This window comes from Pseudonaja textilis, chromosome 7 (genome assembly GCF_049901715.1).
Source record: "Pseudonaja textilis isolate UNSWEBS1 chromosome 7, rPseTex1.2, whole genome shotgun sequence".
Lineage (NCBI taxonomy): Eukaryota > Metazoa > Chordata > Lepidosauria > Squamata > Elapidae > Pseudonaja > Pseudonaja textilis.
In genome coordinates this window covers 50,339,509-50,352,061 of record NC_141996.1, presented here as the reverse complement: position 1 = coordinate 50,352,061, position 12,553 = coordinate 50,339,509, and the positions used below count along the sequence as shown (strand labels likewise).

The window sequence follows — 12,553 nt, the reverse complement described above, 5'->3', positions numbered from 1 at the left end:
ATGCAAAATGGGTCAATTGACAGGCGTATGTATTTCTACTACTGTTGAATTTTATGCATGACTAGGTCTGTTTTGTTCAAATTGGGGCTATTCATGCTAAGCTCAAAAAATATTGGACTGGGTCAATTGATCCCCTTTTGATATTCCCACTACTCATTAACCCTATCTCAGACTTAGTTTAGCATGGTATAAAAACAAGACTTCTTTGTTGCTCATGGGAATAGCTCATATGTTTCTTAAAACTGCAGTTTGATGATATGTATCAGCAGCATATTGTTGAAATTCACTGCCAACCTGGCATTACTTACAATTCTGTGATGGCCGTCTATGCATCATAGACCCCTCATTTGGGATATATTCTTATCTATTTATAAATCAGTAAATGATCTAGATATAATTGGCTTGGCCAGCCATAAACTATGAAAGTTGTAGTCCAACATATGTGGGAAATACTAAGTTGGATTCTTACCAGAGGTGGTATTCAGCCAGTTTGCACCTACTCGGGTGAACAGGTAGCAAGAATTCGGCATGGGTTGCTGAACTGGTAGCAACATCTAGCTGGCCACACCCCAATCCAGTCACCTGGTTTCCACTCACTCGCTTGTCCCGCCCACCCAATGCTCATTTGCCCCAGTTTAAAGGAGGACTGCTCCCCCGCCCTAGCCATGCATTTTCAAGCAGCCACTTGAAAACACATGACTGTGGCCAGTAGTCCGTTAACCTGCAAAACTGTTCCAAGGCTGGATTCTTCATGGACACTAGAAGTATTGCTTCCCCTTGTGAGTAAATTGCCTGGAGTGAGAGGGAAAGAACATGGGGGGCGGGGGGGAATCCAGCCATGGGGAAGTTTGCAGGAGCTGCAAATGCAAGTCTGTTAACCTGCAGAACTTCTACAATGCTGGATTCACTTCCCCTTAAGGTGCCTGGAGTGAGAGAGAATGAAGGCTGGCAGGTTTGTGTGTGTGTGTGAGAGAGAGCGAGAGAGAGAAGAAAGAAAGAAAGAAAGAAAGAAAGAAAGAAAGAAAGAAAGAAAGAAAGAAAGAAAGAAAGAAAAGGAAGAGGAAGGGAGAGAAAGAAAGAGGAAGAAAGAAAGAAAGAGGAAGAAAGAAAAAGAAATAGGGAAAGAGAGAGTTGTGTGTGTGTGAGAGAAAGAGAAAGAGAGGAAGGGAGAGAGAGAAAGACAGAAAGAGACAAAGAAAGAAAGAAAGAAAAAGCAATAGGAAGGAAGGGAGAGGGAGAGAGAGAGAAAGAGAGAACTCTGTGCTATTATTTTTAATTGTTCCATTATTTATCATGTGTTAATATTTTACACTGTCCTTACACCTAGAGTGATTCTACTGCCTTTCTTTTGCCCAGGGCTACCACATATTTTTCAGGGTTTACATGCATTCAGTGTCTATAGTCCAGAGCATAAATACATGTATGTTTAACGGAGTTGAAAGGGAGTTTGGAGGTCTTCTAGTCCAAGCCGCTGCTCAAGCAGAAAAACTGAGGATGCCAAACTCTGAGTAGAGGTCCTTGGAAAGATGTCAGAATAACACTTAGAAGGGACTTTTGGGGGAACCCTATACCACTTCAGAGAAATGGCTGTCCAGTCCTTTAAAAATTTCCAGTGATTGATTACCCAGAACTTCTGGGGACAAGCAGGTCCACTGGTTAATTGTTCTCACTGTCAGAAAGTTTCTCCTTAGTTTTAGGTTGCTTCTCTCTTTGTTCAGTTTCCATTCATTGCTTCTTGTTTGTCTTCTGGTGCTTTGGAATATACATTGCCCTCCTTTGTTTCTGGCAGCCCCTTAAAAGCCTGTTGCCTATCACACTCTTGGGCAAAGCATGTGAGCCATTTTCTCCTGTCAGTGGTCTATAGTATGTAGATAATAAAGTCAAAAAATGGTGAACAACATTTTTTATAGAACTATAGATAAGTTGAGGCTGGGTGTGACAAGGAATGGCTGGGAAGGGAGGGGCCAAGTGAGGCAGCCTGCCATGTGAGTGACATTAAGTTGGCCACACCCACTCAGTCACATGACCACCAAGCCACGCCCACCAAATAAGCCACGCCCACAGAACCGGAAGTTAAAAAAATTGAATTCCACCACTGATTCTTTCCCTTAGTATGCATCCTCATTGGCCTTTAAAAGTACATGGGTCTTTTTATTTTAAAAAATGTATCTTTTATTTTAAATATATTCTGAAAGACTCTGAAAAATATCCCTAAAGTAGTTAAGAAAAACTTCCAACCTGTTTTGTTGCTAGGTATTGATGTGAATATTCTCTTTATATTTCTTAGTAATATTTCTAGAAAAAAAATATCCAGATTAAAGAACCATGCTGTTTGGAACAAAGAATATTTACTATCATCCCACCACATTCCCTCATAAATGTATCATCAACACCTGGCAATTTGTCAGTTTGGTCATTCAGAGAATTAGTGAAAAATCAAACTTTGATCAAGCTGCCAAACAGCCATTTTCATTTTTAAAAGTACTAACAAATGCTTTCCATTCGAAGATAGCATGATAGATAATGTTGAGATTTATAAAACTTCAAAATAAAAGTGTATTTAATGGCTAAAACAGTCTAGCCCCAATAAAAAGTTGCAATGAGCATAATCCACCAGAAGTTTTTCCTTCACAAGCCCCACTGAAATTAATTAAATTTAATGGGGCCTGTCCAGGAAACTATCCTGGTGGATTATACCCAATGTTATAATTGTTTTCTTCTTCAGTATTTTTATGTGTGCTCACATACACACAGCCAATAGTCATTATGTATAAGAACACTATAATTTGTAAAGGAGTGTTGAAGAAATATGCCTATAAGCCTGTTCTTTACTTGTATTTTATGTTAGTTTTCTTGCTATAAGAAACATATCATTAAGACAAAGCAAATTTTATTAAAGGAATATTTGTTTTTTCAATAAGGTTTAAATCAGACAATCTAGTGCCTTTCAGATGGTATATATTTGTCAACAACTTCCATTATCTTGATCCAGCAGGATTATGTGGGTTTGGGATAAATACATTTAAATTTAACAACTTTGAAGGGCATTAGTAAGCAGAACACGGGTTTAAATATCTTAGCTCCTCTTCACCCTTTTTTTCTCTTAAAACAATAAAAACATTCGTAGATAAATAGGCTTTCATTGTAGAAGGATGCTATCTAATATAGGAAATAAGATATAAGCTATACGGGGGAGGGGTTCAGAGAAGTTGGTTTCTATCTTAAATAAACAGTTACGAATCTAAAGTAACTTTTTTCTTCTTTACATTTTTGAAATCCAAATTTCCAGTTTGACAGAGAAGTCAGTTGCAGGGATAACCTGATTCTGCGTACCATACTCAAGCTATCCCAATAGTATTTTCTCTATGGGGTTGGGAAAATAAAGATGGCCAGTGATGGAATATCAACTGTAGTATGTTATAGCCCAGCCAGAAGGCTGCAAGGAGTCTAGCATAAACAGAAGCAGCTGGCTGCACAGCATGAAGTGGCGGGACCACAAAATGTGGCAGATGTAGCTTCAGCTGTTAAAGGATAGAGAGCATCAGCGTCCAAACCCAGGTCACATGAAGGACCCATTTTAACTGTGACAGGACACTGTCAAACTGCCATTCTCATGGCTTTCTTTTAAAAAGCTGTCATATCTTTGCAATAGCAAACCCCAAGCTTCAAGTCCTCAGGATAAGGGATATAAAAGAGCACGGTGAACTTATTACTCGATGCACAGTTGTTTTATTTTTTTACAATAGAATTACTTCATTTCATCTATTTTAGAGTTGAATAAAAACTGAGTCTTGAACATCATTACTGTTAGGAAATTACAGTGACCTGAAAGAAAACGGTAAGATAAAGCCGTTCAGTAGGATTTCATGTAGAAGAAGACTTTTCAGCTAGTTAAAAGTATTGTTCATTAAAACCAAGGGGAAATAAACATTTAAGAACTGTACTTAAACTTAAAATAATTAACTTTATCCTATTTCAGATTTTCCAATGCTTTTGTAAAATAAGTTTTGAAATGGGATAAATGTATCACAGAAAACCTAGTTTTCATCTATGAATATCATAATTTTGAACAGAAATATAATATAGATATGTTTCTCTGTTAATTTGCTTTATAATATTGCTTAGTAAATAAAGTAAACTTTGCATAATTATACTTGAAACTTATTCATGTTTCAAGGCCTGGACAGCAAAGTGCTAATGTTTTACATTCTATTTATGCTTGGCTAAAATCCAAACTTCACTATTTTTTTTCTTTTTGCAGATGAACAGGATTAACTTAAATTTGATTTTTTTTGTGCTTGCATTGGGTACAATATGGATTATGTACATAATGGTGCAACACTGTGAGTTCTATGACTTTATAGTTTGTGATAATGAAGTTTAATTTTCTTTATCATGGTAATCTTTAAGCAACAGGGCAAACATGCACATCTACTCAAGGAAAATAAAAGAATGTTCTAAGAAAGAGATCAAGGAAAATAACTGCAAAGAATAAAGGAACTTTCTTAAACCTAAAGAGTATATTTTCTATAGATCATTTTCTTTTCAAATATTTTGTTTGCCAACGGATCAGTTACAGACAATTTTGAACTATTATATATGAAAACCTGCAGCTGCTTCTTCAGAGCTGGATCTATAAAAACAAGTTTTAAAGCCTTGTTGGGTAAGCGGTTGAATTAAAAAATAAAGATTAAAAATAAAGACTGCAGTTGATAAAAATGGCCTTCAATGAAGTTTAAAAACTTCTACGGTATCTTCCAATGTAATTACAAGTAATTAATTTTTGTTTATCTGTAATGTTCCTTTGAGTTCGTCTTGACTCTTGGCAACTGCTTGGACTAATCTCTGCAGTTTTTTTAGTAACAGTTTCAGAAGTTATTTGCCATTGCCTGCTTCTTAGGGCTGAGAGAGAGTGACTGGTCCAAAGTCCTTTCCCAAAGGCTTGGAGGGTCTGGATTGGGGAGAACAGGCTTCAGCTCAAACCTGGCAAGTTGCAATTGCTGTGGATTTTAACATCCCCTGGCTCCATCTTTAACTCTATATGGGGATGCATTTCACAGTTGGTGTGCATTTGGTCTCTCATTTCCTGTTCAAAGAGCTGGGGTAGCCATGGCTAAGGGTGGAGGCTTATGTCTTCTGCACCTCCCTTTGGTTTACTCTAATGTGCTGTACGTGGAACTGGCCTTGAAGAGCATTTGAAGGTGGCATTGGTCCAGAATGTAGTGGTGCAGACAGGTTTGGCATTTTGTATTATGCATATACAATATTGCTATTCTGCAAGCCACACTGTCTCTTTATAGGTTTTGAGATGCAATTCAAGATGCTATAAAACAAGGGTATCAAATTCAGATTGTCACGGCCGCACAGGATGACATATCGGGACTTTCCCCCCCTTTGCTAAACCGGGCATGGTTGTGGCCAGCATGTGATGCATCTAGCCCATGGGCCAGGAGTTTGACAGCCGTGCTAAAAACCTTCCATGGCATAGGGCCAAGCTAGTTGCACAGCCACCTTTTTCCTATTGTTTCTGCTCACCCCACCAGATCTAGAAGAAAAGGGTGTGCTATGGGTTCCTTCTCTCAAACAAATCATCTTGTTGGTCCCAATCCCATAGTCATGTCTCTTAGTGGCAGCATTTGCCCTGTGGAAAAGCATCCTCCTGATGACTGGGATGACCCCAACCCTGTTAGCCTTTTGCAAAACATTGAAGACAAGGCTGATTCTCCAAGGCATTTGTTAATGGTGAAAGTGGGGTCATTGTTTATCCTTGGGCACCGGGAGTTGTATTTGGTGGGCTTGTATGTTTTAATCCTGTAAGTCATCCGAAGTCGTTTATGTGAGATAGTTAGCTATATAAATTAAATAAATAAAGCAAAAATAGAACAGTCAAATATGAAAACATTTTATTTACATACACAGGCATACAATTTTGAAGCTTTTGCACTGAGCTTTTGCCCCTTTCCCAAATATCATCTTTTTAATTGTGCATGTAGTGAAATCTATATTTTTTTTAGAATTTATTTTGTCCTTCCCCTCTCCCATTATATTAGAGTATTTTCCCAATTATGTGCAACTGATGAAGTAACCTAATGAGAATGAAGCCCGTAGGAATAGAGAGAGAGAAGAAGAATAATGTATGACTAATCCTTAGAGATTGGAAGGATTTGAGTTTCAAGACAATGAAAGAAAATCCCTTGAGCTAATGTTCTCCCACCCAACACCCTCCAGACATAATGGGCAACCACTCTCATCATGCTAGCTGGGGACATTGTTTGTATAAAGCTAAGAAAAAAAGTGGGATATTGCTAGAAAGAAAGTTTTGAATAGTTATTGTGTGAAACAGAAAGAGAAGATGAATGATAAACTATGAACAAAGGCTGTTTATTCCAAAAAAAGTCTAGAGCAGTCATTTCTCTCCAGATATGAAAAATAACAGCATGATGGGTAGAGAATTTTGGGAGTTGAAGTCCACACATCTTAAAAGTTGCCATGTTTTATGCGTCATTAAAAAACTCAAAACTTCACAACAGAGGCAGTAGAGGTGAATGTAGCTCTGGCCTTAATTCACATAGCCTTTTTTTCCAGCAATGTATTTTCTTTCCAGAGTGTTCTTCAGAAGCACATTTCTGGATAGCTTTATTGGTGGGTGATGAGGCCCCCCAGAATTTTGGAACTCCTGCAGTTTCATGAATGGTAGAAGTTCATTTATATAGAAATCATTGTAGTTGGTCTTCTCTTTAGATCCACGTTATCAGGAAAAGGGCACAGAGTCTGCACCCATCTGTTCACTTAGTTTTGGCAAGCTTTAATAACACTAAACTTCTCCATTAAGATCTGGTGTGACATTAAACATTGAAGCCTTTGCGCCTGATGTATGTGCACAGGTGCCTGAGTTTCCACTCAAAACATCTGGTCCCTTGACAAATTGTTACAGTTACTGTTCCTTACCACACTGTTGGTCCCTGGAAGATTGCAGAGCCCTACGGTACACGTACTGCTAGGGATCTGTTCTCAAGTTGTTGCCATGAGCCAGCCGTATGATGACAATTAGAGGCAGTTAGTGTGCAGATGAGACTTGCGAGTGGCAGGTGGTGAGGATGAGACTCAATTAACTAACATGCACAAAATCCCTTCCTAATGAGGCTGGGCCAGCCCTGATGAGCAAAAACCATGTGTCTCTGACAGCAACAGAGGACGGAAGTTGAAAAGGAGAGAAAGTGGTCAACAGGTATTAGCAGTACAATGAAAATATCCTTTCAACTTCCATTTGGGCTAGAAGTCAAATAAATTGTGGTTTTGGTAATAATAAAGACTGTTTGCTTGTCTTCAGCAAATAAACCCATTGTGTTTGAATGTGTTTTTGGCCTTAATCATTCCTGGGACACTCATTTATGTGTTTCTTGTACTGAATTTTATTGCATTTTTTTCATTGTTACCTATTCCGTGTGTGTTAAATACACACACACATATATGATTTTAAATGCCAACTCATCTATCCACCCCTTGATTCAGCCTGATGAAAAAATTGAAAATCAAACTTTTCTTACTCTTATCTGGCATGTTAATTGGCCCAAAAACATTGCTCTGTCATGAATTATGTAGGATTATGTTCTAAATTTTAGTTTTCTATTGTGTAAACATATATTATCCATAATATTCTCTATTTCAATTAATGTGTATTCTGATTATTTTAGTTTTATTTTGAAATCTAACAATGTAAAATTCATCTGCTTCTTTTCTTTTATCATTTGACTGATTTCTCTGCAGTTCATAAAAAGTTTGAAGTATTGTCCAACTACATAGAATGAGAGAGGATAGGATGAGAAGGAAGATAAGGGTCAGCGGGGGATAGGGGTGGGGGATATTGATCTTGACTTTACTTGCAGATTTTTCTTTGGAAATGATGTCTTAAGCCAGGCTCCGAAATAGAAATAATCCTGAATGGAGAATATCAGGGATATGACAAAAATTTCATACATGCACAGAGAGGTCATCCTGCCTCCAGCGTCTTTCACCCATCTGAATCATTTTAGTCGAGGAATCTCATTCTGGTTCCCTGATTTATAAATAGCACTACTTTGGATGCTGTCTTCTAAAATACTTTGGAATACAGGTACAGAGGAAAAGGGTAGGGCTGCTTTGAGGAACCCAAATCTAATCTATGGGGCTACACTATCTGCCTCTCTTTTATGCTGTTATTTAAAAAGTAATTCTAACACAGATGAATCTTGAATAAGGGACAAGAGTGTAACTTAGCACAGCCATCCCCAACTAGTTTCTTTCACAGATCTTGGGCACTCATTTTCAAAAAGGCAATTCAAACTGGGAATAATAGAATCATACTGCCAGTTCATCTCTAGAAGGCACCAAGAAGAAAGCTGATTTGGTCTCTAACATGATATTTATAAGATCTGTATATTGAGTTTTATGGAAAAAAATGTCTTTGCACTGGGTTTTCACAGGTCCATTCTGCAGCCAATGGAAATCCATAATGCCATAAGAGAAAAAAATATAATCACGCCCAATGCATTCTAATCTATTCAGAACTTTTAAAAAGCCCCAATCAACTGGAAATGTCCATAGAAAGTTCCTTGCCAGCAATTGAGCTGTCAAATTATGTTTGTCTGAAACAGTGCAGAGGTATTGTTTCTAATTACTGTGATAATGCTCAGTTTTGACAGCTGCAATACCTGGTTCAGGATAGCAGTTAACAAAAGTCAACCGTTAAATGTGTTTCCTAAAAACATGAATTAGGAAGTTATTACCTTTCAGCAGCTCCAGCTAATTAGATGAGACAAGTTGAAGTTAATTTGGTGGAAAAGATTTCTTGACTTAATGACATTTATGGGTAATTAGGCATGTTGTAAGGGAGAAGTACACATTTATATTTCAGCTTATTTTCAGTACCCAGTCACCTTTTTTTTTTCACCAGAGACTTCATATTCTCTAAGGAGCAGCTTTAACCACAGAAAGCAAGCTGGATCCTCTTGTTATTCTGGAAGCTGACAATTATTTGCACAGCAAGTTATCACACAGAACAGAGGAAAATGGAGCCAAAATTAGGCACAGTAATAGCAGTAATAATAGCAATAGTAATATAATTCTTCCGCTTTGTGGTTGCCTTGACTAAGGCTTCTTTGAGCAATTTCAGATCCAGTTCCTTCAAATTATTTCGTGTTTTGATGGGCTCTGGCTTTGCTCTGCAGATCTGTCTTGTATTCTCAAGAGTTCTGCATTGTTTTATAAACATCCTCATCCAATTATGTAAAACTATGCTGGATCATATCATCCTTCAGATAATATAGCCTGTTCTAGCACCACTGGAAAACTAGAAGAGACAGATAGGGACAGATCAGCATAGAAGAGAAGAGGTATTTATTTAATGTCCACAAATTCATACCAGCTTGATGGCATATTCTCAGTTAAAATAAAAACACCCAACTTCATTAAAATAACCTACTGCAGTGAATATCAAAACTGAATGTTATGCCCACCTCTCTGTGCTCAAATGGCTTGGTAACCTTTAAGTTAATCAGCGTTGTGTTCAACATGTTTGTTCATCAAATACATTTGTAAAATAAATACAGTCAGGGACATTTCTGGGTGGGCAGTAAACTGAGTGATCGCTGTAAGTCTCATATATATATATAGAGGAGACTGCAAAAATAGTTCAGAATTTGGAATAATAGTACGGATGAATTTTTTGGGGGGGAAATAGAAACAGTTAAAATGTATAAGAAAAGGTATTTTGTTTCCGCCTGCAGCAATTTTTTAACTTTTTCCTTTTAATCAAGTCAGTAATATGATTCATTTAAATAAGTGTATGATGATTGCTTATAATAGATTGCTAATGGCTAGAGAGGCATCTCTAACCAGTCAGCATACTGTAATAGAACTATTCATTAAATGTTTAGCTTAGTTTACTTTATTGTCATTGCACCTCGTACAACAATATCAAACACCATCTTCAGTGCACATCATGACCATGACCATGAAAATAAACACAAACACACATCCTTCACCCTTCACACATTGAACCGGAAACTCCCGACACCACACCAACACTGCACTATACAGCAGAATTCAAAAGAGCTACTACTGCCCTGGGATAGAAACTGTTTTTCAGCCTATTTGTCCTTGTTTTTATTATTCTGTACCATCTGCCAGATGGTAATAGTTCAAAAAAAGGGTGCCCAGGATGAGATGGATATATCTTCATTCTATATTTTTGATAATCTTACCAAAAGTTGTAATAAACCTGATAAAAATAAGTAACAAAAAAAAAGTTTTGCCAAGAAATGAAACAAATAAAATGGCTCAGCAGATATAAAATGCCCAAATATGATGGTGTTTCAAGCTCTATATGTTTATCTTCCTCAGAACATCTTTGTTTTTGTGGTTTTTGTGTGTTTCACATTTCTGTTTATTATGACACTTTCGTCAAATAGTGGTTGTGGCCTCATTTCTGAAGGTCTTTAAAATTCAGTATACTATAGAAACGATGTTCCCTCACTTCCTACCGAATCACATTTAATTTTAAAACAATGCCCCTTGATCCAAAGACCTTAACACTTCATATTTCACAGAGTTTCCCTGACATGAATCACAAACTGGTTGGAGTCAAAAGGGAGAAAGAAGTGCAGTTCCACTGGTGCCAACTGCAGCTTGTGTTGCCTGACCTAATGGGGGTTTGCTTGGGCACAGCTGCATTGGCTGCTGGCCACAGATGGCTGAAATCCGGGCAAAGATTCAATGTAAACAAGGGCAAAGATCAGCAGGCCAGGATTTTCCCCTTTAAAGAATGCTGTTGTTTAAAGTATCATCAGTCATCTTTGGCAAACTGCAACAGTATATTAAACTTTCTTTTTTTCTGGCAGGAAAAATTCAAGAAGCTCCAAGGCAGAAATGGAATTGAAGGTGCAGGCAGAGGGAAACAATTAGCCTAGATTTTATTGATCCTTAACAGTTTGCTAACTGATGATATTTATGCATCACAGACTTCACTTTGCTATCTGAGGAAAAGAACAAGATGGAACTCATCTTTGCTATGTACAGAAGATGATCAGCTATCAACACCAGAGATGTTTCTAGTTTCCAAACTCTCAGACAACCTGACCATGAAAGAAGACAGCCTGCTTCCCAATACTTGACTGTTGTGCTCAAGGCCTGCTGTGAATTTCTGAGAGGCATCTGACCAGCCTCTGTGAATGCAGAATATTGAATTAGAATGGCTTTTGGTCAGCTGTAGCAAAGATGTTTTTTCTGAGAATTAAAAAAAAACCCTAAAGCAAAGAGGCTCTTTTTTATTTATATACTTTTGCTGATAAAGGGAGAGAGGGAGGGAGGGGAAGGGAGAGAGAGAGAGAGAGACAGAGAATGAGAATGAATCTTACATTCTTGGTGAAATATACAAACAGCAGATTCATACCCACTTGAAGAGATGTGGCATTGGTAATTCCCACTGGTGACAATTTGAGAGGGATAGAATGGAGTAGAAGTGTTGCTCCACTGGCAGACTTTCTGGCTACAGTGGCATCTTGGTATTTCAATCAATTGCCATATGTATATAGATCTTCTGAGAGTGTTTACTCCAATTCAAAAGATTCAAAAGTGGGGCATGTGTGGGATATTCCAAAAATATAAATCTCCAGTCCATTGATTTGTTGGATCAAAATTCTGTTCCTGTCTCCAACAATTCCAAAAATCTGGCCTTACTCCTACATATCTCTTGAATTGATAGTGATAAATAATTTACTACACAACAACCCATTTCAATTTAGGATTACTTGGCAAGAAAGCCAGATGTTTTACAGAAAACTTACATTGCAAAATAGTAAAAATGTCCTTGTTTCAGGAAAGCTTATTCACTGAAATAGAAGAGTAAATTCTATTCTGTACTGTAACTAATACTTCTGAATCATAATGAAAGTTACAATACTTAAACACAAGGTTTTTTTATAACTCTCTGGACCTTATGTATGCCAAAGAGAAATATTTAATTTTAAGATTACTATTGTCAGATGCCTTTGATAAGTGTAAAAAAAGCACATTCTTCAAAAGATTGATTTTCAATCATGTCTAATTCTTGGAGATTGTCTGGACAAGTCTCTGCAGTTTTCTTAGCAAGGCTTTTCAGAAATGGTTTCTGGTTGCCATAGGCTGAAAAAAGAGTAACTGTCCCAAAATCAACCAGGTGACTTTGTGTCTTAAGTTGGGACTAGAACTCACGGTCTCCAGTTTCCAACCTGATGTCTTAACCACTACGTCAAACTGGCTCTATTGTATACATTGGGTTGTTCTAAATTACTCTGCATTACAATATGTGTTAAACCTAGCCTCATTATGCTTTGCTGAAGTAAATTGTGTTTCAAAATCAGTTTTCATTTGTGAATATACTCAATATATTTCATTTCAACAAATAAGCCTTTGCAGCCAGTTTTTCAGTTTGCTGCAATGTACTTTAAATCAACTCTTGTTAATCACCGCTAACCTAAATTAACTGATAGGATCTGTGTCTGGAGGTTGTGACTTTTCCCTCTATTCCTGTCCCATC

The 12,553-nt window shown here is 37.4% G+C and overlaps 1 long non-coding RNA gene across 1 annotated transcript in view; it reads left to right on the top strand.

Annotated features, from left to right (window-relative positions):
* Positions 1–11,292, top strand: part of LOC148125334 (uncharacterized) — a 42,808-nt gene extending 31,516 nt beyond the window's left edge. The window contains exon 2 of the long non-coding RNA XR_015744349.1: positions 10,878–11,292. This is a non-coding gene — a long non-coding RNA (uncharacterized LOC148125334). The remainder of the gene's footprint in view (positions 1–10,877) is intronic.
* The last annotated feature ends 1,261 nt before the right edge of the window (positions 11,293–12,553 follow it).